Here is an 11,834-nt window from a genome sequence, read left to right on the forward strand (position 1 = left end):
CAAAACACTGCTGTAACTAGGCTTTACCAATAGCCTCTCATAGACTGTCTTCATGATGCCAAGCCTCATCTCCTTTGCATGACACCTTAAGTCCTGGGCCATCAATTGCAACTGAGGCTGCACCTTCACTTATGGCCTTCCATGGCCTGTCACTGTGCCGAGCCTCAGCTGCTCTTCATGACCCCTTCGTGCTGTCAAAACCAGTACCACCTGGGTGACTCTTACACATTACCAAGTCCTGCTGCAGCACGAGGTACAACCTTGGCTATCTCTGGAACACAGCCTTTTTGTGCTCTCAGAAAACACTTCCCAGGAGATGTCACCTCAATGATGTTGGTCTCTTCTTAATCACCACTAATTTCTTAGCTCCAGCTAACCAGCATCAATAGTCCCAGTAATGCAAAGTTTTCACGTTAGTCATTCTGGTATCTTGTTAATCACAGCTTATACTTCAGCCCCAGCTAACCAGAACCACAGACTCTTCACATTCAAAACAACATGGCCCTGATAAGAGTCTTTAATCTTCCCTCTGAAATTTCACAAGCCAGGCCTCCATCTCTGCATTGTTCTCAACATGATCTTCCAAGCTCCCACAGAACATCCCACAGAGTTATTAACAACCAGTGGTTCTTCTAGCTCAAAGTTCCAAAGTCCTTCCACAGTCCTCCCCAAAACATGGTCAGGTTGCCACACCAATACTCCACTCTTGGTACCAATTTGTCATAGTCAGGGTTTCGATTCCTGCACAAACATCATGACCAAGAAGCAAGTTGGGGAGGAAAGGGTTTATTTGGCTTACTTCCACATTGCTGTTTATCACCAGAGGAAGTCAGGACTGGAACTCAAGCAGGTCAGAAAGCAGGAGCTGATGCAGAGGCCATGGAGGGATGTTTCTTACTGGCTTGCTTCTCCTGGCTTGCTCAGCCTGCTCTCTTATAGAACCCAAGACTTCCAGCCCAGGGATGGCACCACCCACAAGGAGCCCTACCCCCTTGATCACTAATTGAGAAAATGCTCCACAGCTGGATCTCATGGAGGCACTTCCCCAACTGAAACTCCCTTCTCTTCGATAACTCCAGCCCGTGTCAAGTTGACACACAAAACCAGCCAGTACAACCACATATCCTTTTCTGTGCTTGCTTCAGCAGAACATCCTTTCATCTATGTCTCCTTCAGTAAAACGTTACTTTACAAGTCTTTCTTTTTGCTTTAGCAAAAAGTTCATGTGTCTGCCTGAGCAAAACATATCTGATACAACAGACCTTCCAAAGCACCCTTAAGTTTCTACTTCAACTATATCATTTACAGATAGACAGACTTTGGCTTCTTCCTTTCCTATTTGTATCTCTTTGATCTCCTTTAGTTGTTTTATTCCTATATTTAGAACTTTAAGTATCATTTTGAACAGATATGGGGAGAGCTTTGTCATGTCCTTGATTTTAGCGGAATTATTTTGAGTTTGTCTTCATTTAATTTGATGTTGGCTATAGGGCTTGCTTTATATTGCATTTATTATGATTAGGTATGTCCCTTTTATCTCTGATCTCTTCAAGACTTTTACCAAGAAATGGGGGTGTATTTTTCAAAGGCTTTTCCAGTATTTAACGAAATGATTGTGTAGGTTTTTTTTTTTTCTTTCGGTTTGTTTATGTGGTGGATTACATTGACATATTTCAGTAGGTTGATGATCTTTTTGATATGTTATTGGATTTAGTTTGCCAGTATCTTATTGAGTATTTTTGCATCAATGTTCATGACAGAAGTTGGTCTGTAATTTTCTTTATTGACTCTTTGTGTGATTTGAGTATCAGGTGACTGTGACTTCATAGAATGAATTTGCTAGTTCTTCTGTTTCTATTTTGTGAGATATTTTGAGTATTGACATCAGCTCTTCTTTGAAAGTCTTGTAGAATTCTACACTAAAACCATGTGGCCCTGGTCATTTCTTATATGGGATACTTTTGATAACTGTTTTTATTTTCTTAAGGGTTATATGTCTACTTAAATTGTTTAATTTAACTTTGGTAAGTCGTATCTATCAAGAAAATTTCCCATTACCAATTTTGTGAAGTGCAGGTTTTAAAGTATGACCTAATGATTGTTTGGATTTCCTCAGTGTCTATTATTTTGTCCCCCTTTTGTTTCTGATTTTGTTAACTTGGATATTCTTTCTCTGCCTTTTAGTTAGTTTGGATAAGGATTTCTCTATCTTGCTGATTTTCTCAAAGGGCCAACTTTTTTGTTTCATTGATTCTTTGTCATTCTCTTTGTTTCTATTTTATTATATCAACCCTCAGTTTGATTATTTCCTGCCATGTACTCTTATCGGATGTGTTTGCTTCTTTTCATTCTAAAGCTTTTGGGTGTGCTGTTAAGTTCTAGTATGAGATCTCTTCAATTTCTATATGAAGGCCTTTACTGCTATGTACTTTCTTCATTATATCACCTAAGTTTGGGTATGTTGTGCCTTCATTTTCATTTCATTGAATTCTAGGAAGTTTTCAATTTCTTCTTTATTTCTGCCTTGACCCAGTGTTCATTTAATAGAGAAATGTTCACTTTTCATGAGTTATTTATTTTAGGCTTTCTGTTATTTCTGTTGTTGAAATCCAGCTCCAATCCATGGTGGTCTTAGAATACAGACAGTTATTTCAAATTTTTTGTATCTGTTAAGACTTGCTTTGTGACCAAGTATATGGTCAGTTTCAGAGAAGGTTCCCTGAGGTGCTGGGAAGGTATATTCTTTTGTGTTTGGGTGAAATGCTCTGTAGATATCTGTTAGCTTCATTTGAGTCATAACTAACATCTGTTACTTCTGTTATTTCTCTGTCTAGTTTTGCTTTGGAATACCTGTTCATTAATGAGAATGGGGTGTTGCAGTCTACTACTATTGACCTGTGAGACTTGATGTATGATTTAAGCTTTAGTAATGGTTCATGTTACAAATGCCCTTGCATTTGTAACATAGATGCCCAGAAGTGAGAAATTATCTTGATGGATTTTCTATAATGAATATAAAGTGTCCTTCCCCATCTCTTATGTTTAAGTTTGAAGTCTATTTTGTTAGATATTAGAATGGCTATGCCAGCTTGCTTCTTGAGCCCATTTGCATGGGAAATCTTTTTCCAACCCTTTCTATGAGGTAATATCTATCTTTGGTGCTAAAGTACAATTCTTGTACACAGCAGCAGGAGGGTTCTGTTTTCACATGAATTTTGTTAATCTGTGTCTTTTTATTGGGGAATTGAGTCCACTGATATTGAGAGATATTAATGATCAATTGTTGTACCAAGGGCAGGGGCATGCTGCTGAGGCTGATGGCTCTCTCTCTCCCCAGTGTCAACCTGTTGCTGCATGGCACGTTAGTTAAAAAGGAGGCAATGTATAAATGAGATATTTTATTGTAGGAAAGAGAAAATAGGCTGGTCAAGTAGAGAGAAGGAAAGGAGAGGAAGGAGAGAGAGAGAAAGAGAGGAAGAGAGAGAGAGAGGAAGAAGAAGAAGAAGAAGAAGAAGAAGAAGAAGAAGAAGAAGAAGAAGAAGAAGAAGAAGGAGGGGGAGGAGGAGGAGGAAGAGGAGGAGGAGGAGGAGGAGGAGGAGGAGGAGGAAGAGCAGACAAAGAGCAAGAGAGAGGGTAAGAGTGGGGGGGCAAACCATCCCTTTTATTGCATGGGGAGTGGCATGTCTGGCTTGTGGTCAGATGACTGGGTACAGGGTCCAGCTAGAATGCTGGGAACTTGGGGCATTGTCTGCCTGATAGAGCATACATATCCTGGAGGGGCAGCTGTGAGGGGTTGTGACTGAAACAGGAACCAAAGATTCAGGAATTATGGCCAAGCTCCTTCCACCCTCTGCAAGCAGAAATTGTCCACAAGGGTCTAGGGCTCAAAGCCAAATACTCGACTGAGCTTAAGTTACCTGAACCGACTACTGCCTCACACTGCCCCACATTTCCCCCTTTCTGTTTTTAAGAGAGAGGTGTCATTAGAATAACTGTCTACTATGTTGGGATAAGTATAGGGGCCCTGGAGTGACTGTGTCATTTGCGGTGAAAATTTTGGGTGGGTGGAAGTATCAGAAGAAATCATAGGACAGAGGAGTAACACAATTAAGCTAGAAGGTGAGGAAAGTAGGGAAGGCAAGAGATTATAGAATCAATTTTCCATGGATGATACAGTTTGAGGGTAAAACATCAGTTTTGGACAACAATTAATTAATTCTAGATAGACATTATGTTTTCCTTACTATCACATAACTTCCCCCAAGTTCAGCAACCATTTGGCTTTGGCAAGAGAGTTCATCTGTAGCTGGAAGGTCCCAAGTCTGTTGTCAGTGCATATCCCCTTTCCTCATTTCCCCTCAGAAAATTGCCCTATCCCATCCCCCTTCCCCTGCTCACTAGCCCATCCACTCCCACTTCCCTGTCATGGCATTCCCCTACACTGGGGCATCAATTCTTCACAGGACCAAGGGCCTCTCCTCTCACTAATGACCTGCAAGGCCATCCTCTGCTACATATGTAGCTGGAGCCATGAATCCCTCCATGTGTACTCTTTGGTTGGTAGAACCCAAGGAGCTGAAGGGGTTTGAAGCCCCATAGAAGGAACAACAATATGAACCTACAACTACCCCCAGAGATCCCAGGGATATTCACCTATTCTAACCCAACTATGCTGCCTACTATCCAGCCTTGTGCCCCATTACCTGCCATATTAGTCTCACCCTGGCTGCTCCTGCTCCATCTGTGTTCCCATCGACTCCCTCATGGCCACTCTTTTTTGGAAATGTCTCCTTCTTTTCCACCCAGGACCCCTCACTGTGATAAGAAGTTCCACCCTAACTCTCTTCCCCAGCTACAGGCTGATCAGAACTTTATTAACCAGTCAAAAGTGATGGAGAATAATTGCCACACAACATTGAGACAGGAGATACTTCAATAATAATGGCAATCCATACTGCAACCAAATCTCTGGACACAGTAATTGGCATCTGAATACACAGTGCACAAAACAATCCTCCTTTTAGTTGAACAAAGGTTCTTTTTCTTATATTAATAAACTGCATATAGTAATAACAATTATGCAACTATCAGGTAAAAATTACATTCATAATGTCCAGTCCATTTGTATTTGGCAACCTTGGAGAAAGTACTCCATCAACTATCCTGTCTTGATGAGGTCAGAGTTCTGTATTTAAACCATTTTTGTATCATAACTTCCATTTACCAACCTATGGATATCTTTTTAGACTTTAAAACATTTTCTTAAATCTTAAACAGCTTAAACTTAATTGTGAGATTATTACTATCTAGTCTTTAACCCCAGCAGAACCCAAGAAGGATAAATATTACCTGAGTAAACAGAAAGTTCAGAACAAGTAGCTTCCAAAACTGTAGAAATGACATAGATTTCTGGCTACCTAGATAGTCACATGAATGACTATCTCTGCATCATTAGAGTATCAGCCTTCTGTCCCAGTATATGACATTCTTTCCCGTGAAGCAGGAATTATGAAGGACTTGCCTATGTTGTCCTTGCCAAAGCCCAGCAGTTGACTTCTTCCACGTCCTGTTTGTCAAGTTTGTAGAACTTGCTGTCCACGGTGGAAGCTAGAGCAGTTTTTTGCTTGGTGGCAGCTTGCCACATTTAAAGCAAACTCCACATGTAGATTCTTCGATACTTGTCTTCTTTAAAATAGAATGGGGTGTTGCCAGGAACTGGCATGTCTCACTGTCATGAAAAGCCTATTATTAATAAAGTATCTTTAAATGCCATATTCTGTAGATCTCTGAGGTTTTTGAAGACCATCTGTCTCCCTGTAGTATATCTGAATAGGCAAATGTTGCTTGTTTCTTCCTATTTATTATCTGTTTAACTTAGAAAACATCTAAAGGAGGCTAAATAAAGCTCACTTCTGTAATTAGGTAAACTATTACATAACAAGACCATAAATGTAATTGACTACTAATTTGCATTTCTTTTTTTCAGATAATTCAAAATAATCTATTTAAGTTCCACAAAACTAAAACTACTATTTATTTACGTCAGTTACAATAGCAGTAAGATTTAAAAATCGATTTATTACATCTCTTGAAAACAATTATGAGTATAGGACAAAACAAAGAGAAATGAAATGGAAACACTAAGCACTCCTAGGTGAATGGTTGTGTGTCTGCTTGTGACACAGCCACATGCGCGTGTAAACCGCAGGCACATTCAAAACAAATTCATTTAATTACACAACTACTCCAGTAAAACCCAGTTTTCAGGTACATGTGCAAGTTTTTGTAGAATCACAAAAGTCAGTCTGTCTGAGTCTACATACCCAGCTTGTGCCAATTCTGAAAGTTCCGCATCTACACAGCAGCTGTGACTGGGTCTGACCTGGGGAAAGCAGTGTCCAGAGCCACAGACCTCACTAAAGTACAGTCTGCTAGAAAGGAAGAAAGAAAGGAAGAAGGAAAGAAAGAAGGAAAGAAAGGAGAAACTTTACTTCAAATTATGTATATACAAGAATAAAATAAATGTATGTTTCATATCCATTTCTGAATTTAAAACTTATATACATAATCCTCCCTTGCTTTTTAACATATTCAAATATGGATTGACAGGGAGACAACTGACTCTTTGAGAGTTCTACAGAAGAGGTGAATATAATACACTGTATCTCCTATAAGAGGAATGAGCTGAAATGTCAGGTATTCCACGTGTGTTTGAATGTAATAAAGAAATTTTGTTCTTGTAAACAGTCAAGATAACCTGATGGCACAGGATCTCCTCAGGTCAAGCAGACCTTGTTTGTAGAATCAGGGAAAATGTGTGGAATACATCTTGCTAGAAAAAAAAAGACTACAATTTTCCTTCCTTTTTGTTTTTCTGATTATCACAATTAAACATTAGAAGATCTACCCACATACACATTGAAGCCAACGTTGACTTCAAGAACACAAAACTTTTGTGTCAGCATCTATTTCCCTGGTACTTCACCCCAGAGGCCACGGCAACACTGTCACTGGGCTCCTGTGGATTTCTCCTGGGTGTACTCGTTGGGATTGCAGTTCCTTGGCAGGTGCAGGCTCTGCAGCACTTGGTGGAGGTGCTTAAGGGTGAGATGGAAGTGTATGGTGAACATTCTCCTCCCCAGAATGCCTTTTTCTTCCCAATTTCTCACTGGTAGGGGGATCAACACGGAAGTCTTCTAACTTCTTAAAACTGTAGAGGTATTCCTGAAGTTTCGGGTCGACAGACAAAGTCTCAGATTAAGAATATTTCAGATAGGTCCAAAATTTTTCCAGTCTGTATAGCTGGTCAGATTCATAGTCTTTTTTGGTTTCTTCTTGAAAGTCCTTAAAAATTTCTTGTATGAAATTTTTTTACAGCCAATAACTATAAAACCTGAACAGGCATTCTAACCCATACCTGTAATTCTGTTTTGCATCTTCTCAAGCAAGTTGTCTAAATTCCTCATACACTTTCGTATTAAAGTGCTCGCTGAGGAAGAAGGACCAAAAACGAAAGAGGGTATTCATTTCCTGTGACTGTCCAATTCCCAAGCATTTTCTGTCACTTAAGCACCTTCAACAGTACTTGTTGTACACTTGTTGGGTATAGCCATTTTCCTTCAACAGTTCATAAGAAGGATGCTCCAACTTCAGGAAGGAATGAGGCATGTAGCTGCAGCTTCCTGTGAGTGGTGCACTTCTGAAGGTGAAGCCTTTGAACTGCTGACAGAGGGTGGTCTTGGCCCATGGTCCCTGGACTCCATCACCCACCCAATGTGATGCTCTAGAGGGGGGTTTGTGGTGTGACTCCTCTTCCTCTTTCGTGGACTCTGTAACTCCAGTGCCCGCTCCAAAGGTGGCAACAGAACAGTCCTTTTTAAAATTATCTTCTAGAAAAAAAGAGTCATTCTGACTGAGGTAACCAGACCCAGAAAGACGAAGATGGTGTGTGCTCACTTATGACTGGATAGTATCTGTGGAGGGAAGGATGACCATGCTACAGTCCGCAGGCCCAGGGCGGCTAAGTAACACGGAGAGCTTATAAGGAAGATGGGAGGATCTCCCTGGCAATGGGAAATGGAATAGATTTCACCAGTGGGCTGGGGTGGGTGGAGTTGAGAATAGGAGTCATATGGGGGAGGAAGAGAATCCTAATTTGCATTTCTTAATTATCCTGCACAGTTTGCAATAACAGCTGTCAAGGACGAGTACTTCCATTGCATTTTAAATGAGTTGCACAGGTATAATACCTTAAACAAAAGTTGAAAGATAAATATGTGTGTGTATGTGTGCATGTATATATATATATGTATAGTATATATATTTATTTTTTTTGAGACAGAGTTTCTCTGTGTAGTCCTGGCTGTCCTGGAACTCACTCTGTAGACCAGGCCGGCCTCGAACTCAGAAATCCACCTGCCTCTGCCTCCCAAGTGCTGGGATTAAAGGCGTGTGCCACCACCGCCCGGCCATAGTATATTGTTTTTAAAAATCTTACATTTGTATCAAATATACAAAATTCCATACCAATGTAAACATATTTGGCTTGTTAATGTTCTTTAGTTTAAAAGTAGATTCAATAATCTACCCTTTTATCCTATTATTCTTATATTTCTCCTTTTTCTTTTCATCCCTTCTCATTCTCCTTCCGCAACACCAAACAGGAGAGGAAGAAGAATAGAGAAAAGAAAGGAAAGAGAGGAATCCCTGAATCTAACCTCCTTTATTTTACTTCCTCCCTGACCAAGACCATTTACAATTTGTAATCAACTCCCTAAAACAACAACAAACATCCATTGCCCACCAGACAACCAAAAACTATCCACCCATTTTTGGGGGAATGAGACATCATTCTTTTAAAACTACTTCTTGCTGTTTGGGGGTTCTCTTTTGGGAGCCCTAAGAAAATTAGGATAATGGCCAAGTCCTAAGAAAGCTAGCTGTATCATTTGTTGTCAAGTCTCTGTGTGATGGGAAAGTGCAAGGCTTAAACTGAAGTCCTGGTTGGAGCAGTCTGAGTCTGTTCCGACTTACAAACTTACTGTCCATCTTAGCTAGCCATCTTGAAGTTGTTCTAGATACAGATTCTTGAGGGAACAGCTATTGAGGTAGTGTGTGAGGTAGCATCATTTGGGCTGTTTATCTTGTCTTCCTTGGCATCTGACTGACTCTATTGCTGTGCAAACATAAACTTTCAAAGGTAATAGACATTTCTACATTAGCATGTGTATGGAATGTGCTGTGTGCACAGATCAACCCAAGATGATTCTCTGATCTTTGCTTGAGCAGGTAAGGCATGTGTCCATTTTTTAGGTTAGTTTGAAGTATATAACCAAACTGTAATATAAACGTTCATCCATTTCATTTGAAATGATGGCATAATAAATCCTGAGGACTCGGTAGCCACCAAGATTTATTGGGTAGGCTTTGCTAAAGTCCTGACTGGAGATATTTTGATCTCAGCCAGTCTCAAAGCTGTTGCCACGTACATCCATGTACATGTTACCTGTTTTGTTGTTCTTCTTGAATTTTTTTCCTTCATATCTGTAGCCAAGATTTTCAGGAGGTCTGAATCTAATCTTTATTAGTTTTTATGGTATGCATAGCTTTTCTTCTCCTTTTGAAACAAAGACAAAACCTCTTCACGAGCACAACATATTTTCTTCCTTTCATCCTGAAGTTAGGGCATTCTTAAAATGGATGGAATGTTCTAATTCAGCAGTTTTTTTTCCTATAATTGAATGTCTCTCAGCAGCTGTTGGTTTTTTTTGTCCATTGCCATTTCTTTTTTTTAAGTTAATAAAGCATTATGTTCTATTTCTAGGAGTCTTTGTTACCCCTTTCTGTTTATTAAGCATCTTTTAAGTAAGATTAGAACAATTGTTTGTTCCTTAGGATTATGTGGTATACTTGTAATATGTTTTATATGGTAATATGCAAATATTATTTCATTTTATTAGAGATATATGTTGGAGTATTGTTTATCTTAATTTGTTCAAGTATTCCCATAATTACCATAACTTCTAATTAGTGTGTAATTGGAAAACCAGCCTTTTCAGAACTTAAAGCAGTTGCCCATTGAAATCCTGAGTATGTGTCTATGGTATGGTGCACATACCTTAATTTTCCAGACTCTGAAAGATGGAACATATCCATTTGCCCACTTTAATTTCTTTGAGTATCTTTTGGATACTTGTAGGTAATGGAGTTTGGTTATACAAAGAGCAAGTAGAACATTTCCTTATAATTTCCTTGGCTTGTTGCTAAGTGATAGAAATTTTTTTAAACCTTTGATTCTAATACGATGGTGTTTTTTTTAAATAAAATTCTGAAGCTTCTAACACATTTGCTATTAGTAGCTGATCAATTTCTTTATTATCCTGTGTTAGGGAGTCTAGTAAACCTGCATTGGATCTCATAATTGTTATACACAATGGATGATTTCTATTTCTGATTACTTGTTATAGTTGAATAAATAGTAAAATTAATTATGAATTAACCTAAATAAGTTCAGTGGCTTCTATATGTAAAACAACTCTTTCTGCATATTGAGAATCAGTAACTGTACTAAAAGATTCAGGAAAATTTAATCATACCATAAGAATGGCATACAACTCTAATTTTGGAACTGAGCTATAAGGGCTTGGAACCATTTTGCTAATTTTTCTGACCTGCAGCCTGACTTTCCTGACTTCTTTGCATCAGTATGGAATGTAGGGGCTCCAGAAATTGGTGTCCCTTTTAGTATATGAGAAAGAATCCAATTAGTTCTTTTAATAAACTGAAGTCACTTGTGTTAGGGATTGGTTCTAATGCTGTCTCAATTCAATTCGGCTCCCAAAGACTGAGTTCCCAGACGCTAAGATTCCCCACCCACAGCTGGATTTGATTTTCAAAGAATTGCTGAACAGACATTGGCTGGACAGGAAGACTGAGATAGGACCTTGGGGGATTTGCATGGGCTAGGAACCAGGGGAAAGAAAGGAGAGGAAGATTGTCATGACAGGGAAGAGGAAAGACCAGACCTAAAGGCTCACTGGCATGTGAGAATCAGCGAAAGTGGCCACACAGGCCACTTCCCCAATTGTGTTTGGGGTAGCGGAGATAAAATACAGATTTTAAAAGATGTTAACTCAAGAGTACAGGAGGGGAGTGTTTGCAAGCATCGGGGAGAATTGGAAACTCCTAGCCATTAAGCTAGTCAAGGCATATTAAAATTAACTGGTGTGTGTGTGTGTGTGTGTGTGTGTGTGTGTGTGTGTGTGTCTTTCATTCACAAATTCAGATAGCTCTTGGATAGGTGCGTGCATGAAATCCATTGGGAGCCAGAGCACTTAGCTAAGTTACCACTACACACTTGCTTTGGGGGTATTTGTTTTTAATCTCTCCAAAAAGGTTATTGCAAGCTTCTTACCATATTCATTTTCTGCCCCCAATGAGGCAATTTCAGCATTAGTAAAAGGTACCACAATTTCTGTTAATTGACAGTCTTATTTTTCCTTTCTAGCATCAATTCAAAAATCTTTCTAAATAGGTCTTTAATTTTCTTATTGTTTGTGTGCTAAAAATATCCATTCTAAGATGTAATCTTCTCCCTGCATGAGAATTCCTGTGGGAAAATGAGTATCAGGAAAAATAACTAAATTACAAGCAATCTTTGGATCCAAGTGATCTATATGTGCATCCTGTAATTTATACCAGAATCAATTATTTTTCAGCCTGAGATGATAATTTTCCTTTTTTTTTAAAAGATGTGTGCCACTTTTTTTATTATAACTTTTTCTTATAGATTAGAGATTTTGCATATCTTTTTTTTTTTTTTTTTTTTTTTTTTT

General features: G+C 39.0%; 1 protein-coding gene and 1 pseudogene across 1 annotated transcript in view; one reads left to right on the forward strand and one right to left on the reverse strand.

Annotated features, from left to right (window-relative positions):
* The window catches only part of Klk12 (kallikrein related peptidase 12), a 32,588-nt gene that overhangs the window by 2,856 nt on the left and 17,898 nt on the right, over nucleotides 1–11,834 (forward strand). The window lies entirely within an intron of this gene.
* LOC116101210 lies at nucleotides 7,063–9,500 on the reverse strand (annotated as a pseudogene).

Source organism: Mastomys coucha, unplaced genomic scaffold, assembly GCF_008632895.1.
Source record: "Mastomys coucha isolate ucsf_1 unplaced genomic scaffold, UCSF_Mcou_1 pScaffold21, whole genome shotgun sequence".
Lineage (NCBI taxonomy): Eukaryota > Metazoa > Chordata > Mammalia > Rodentia > Muridae > Mastomys > Mastomys coucha.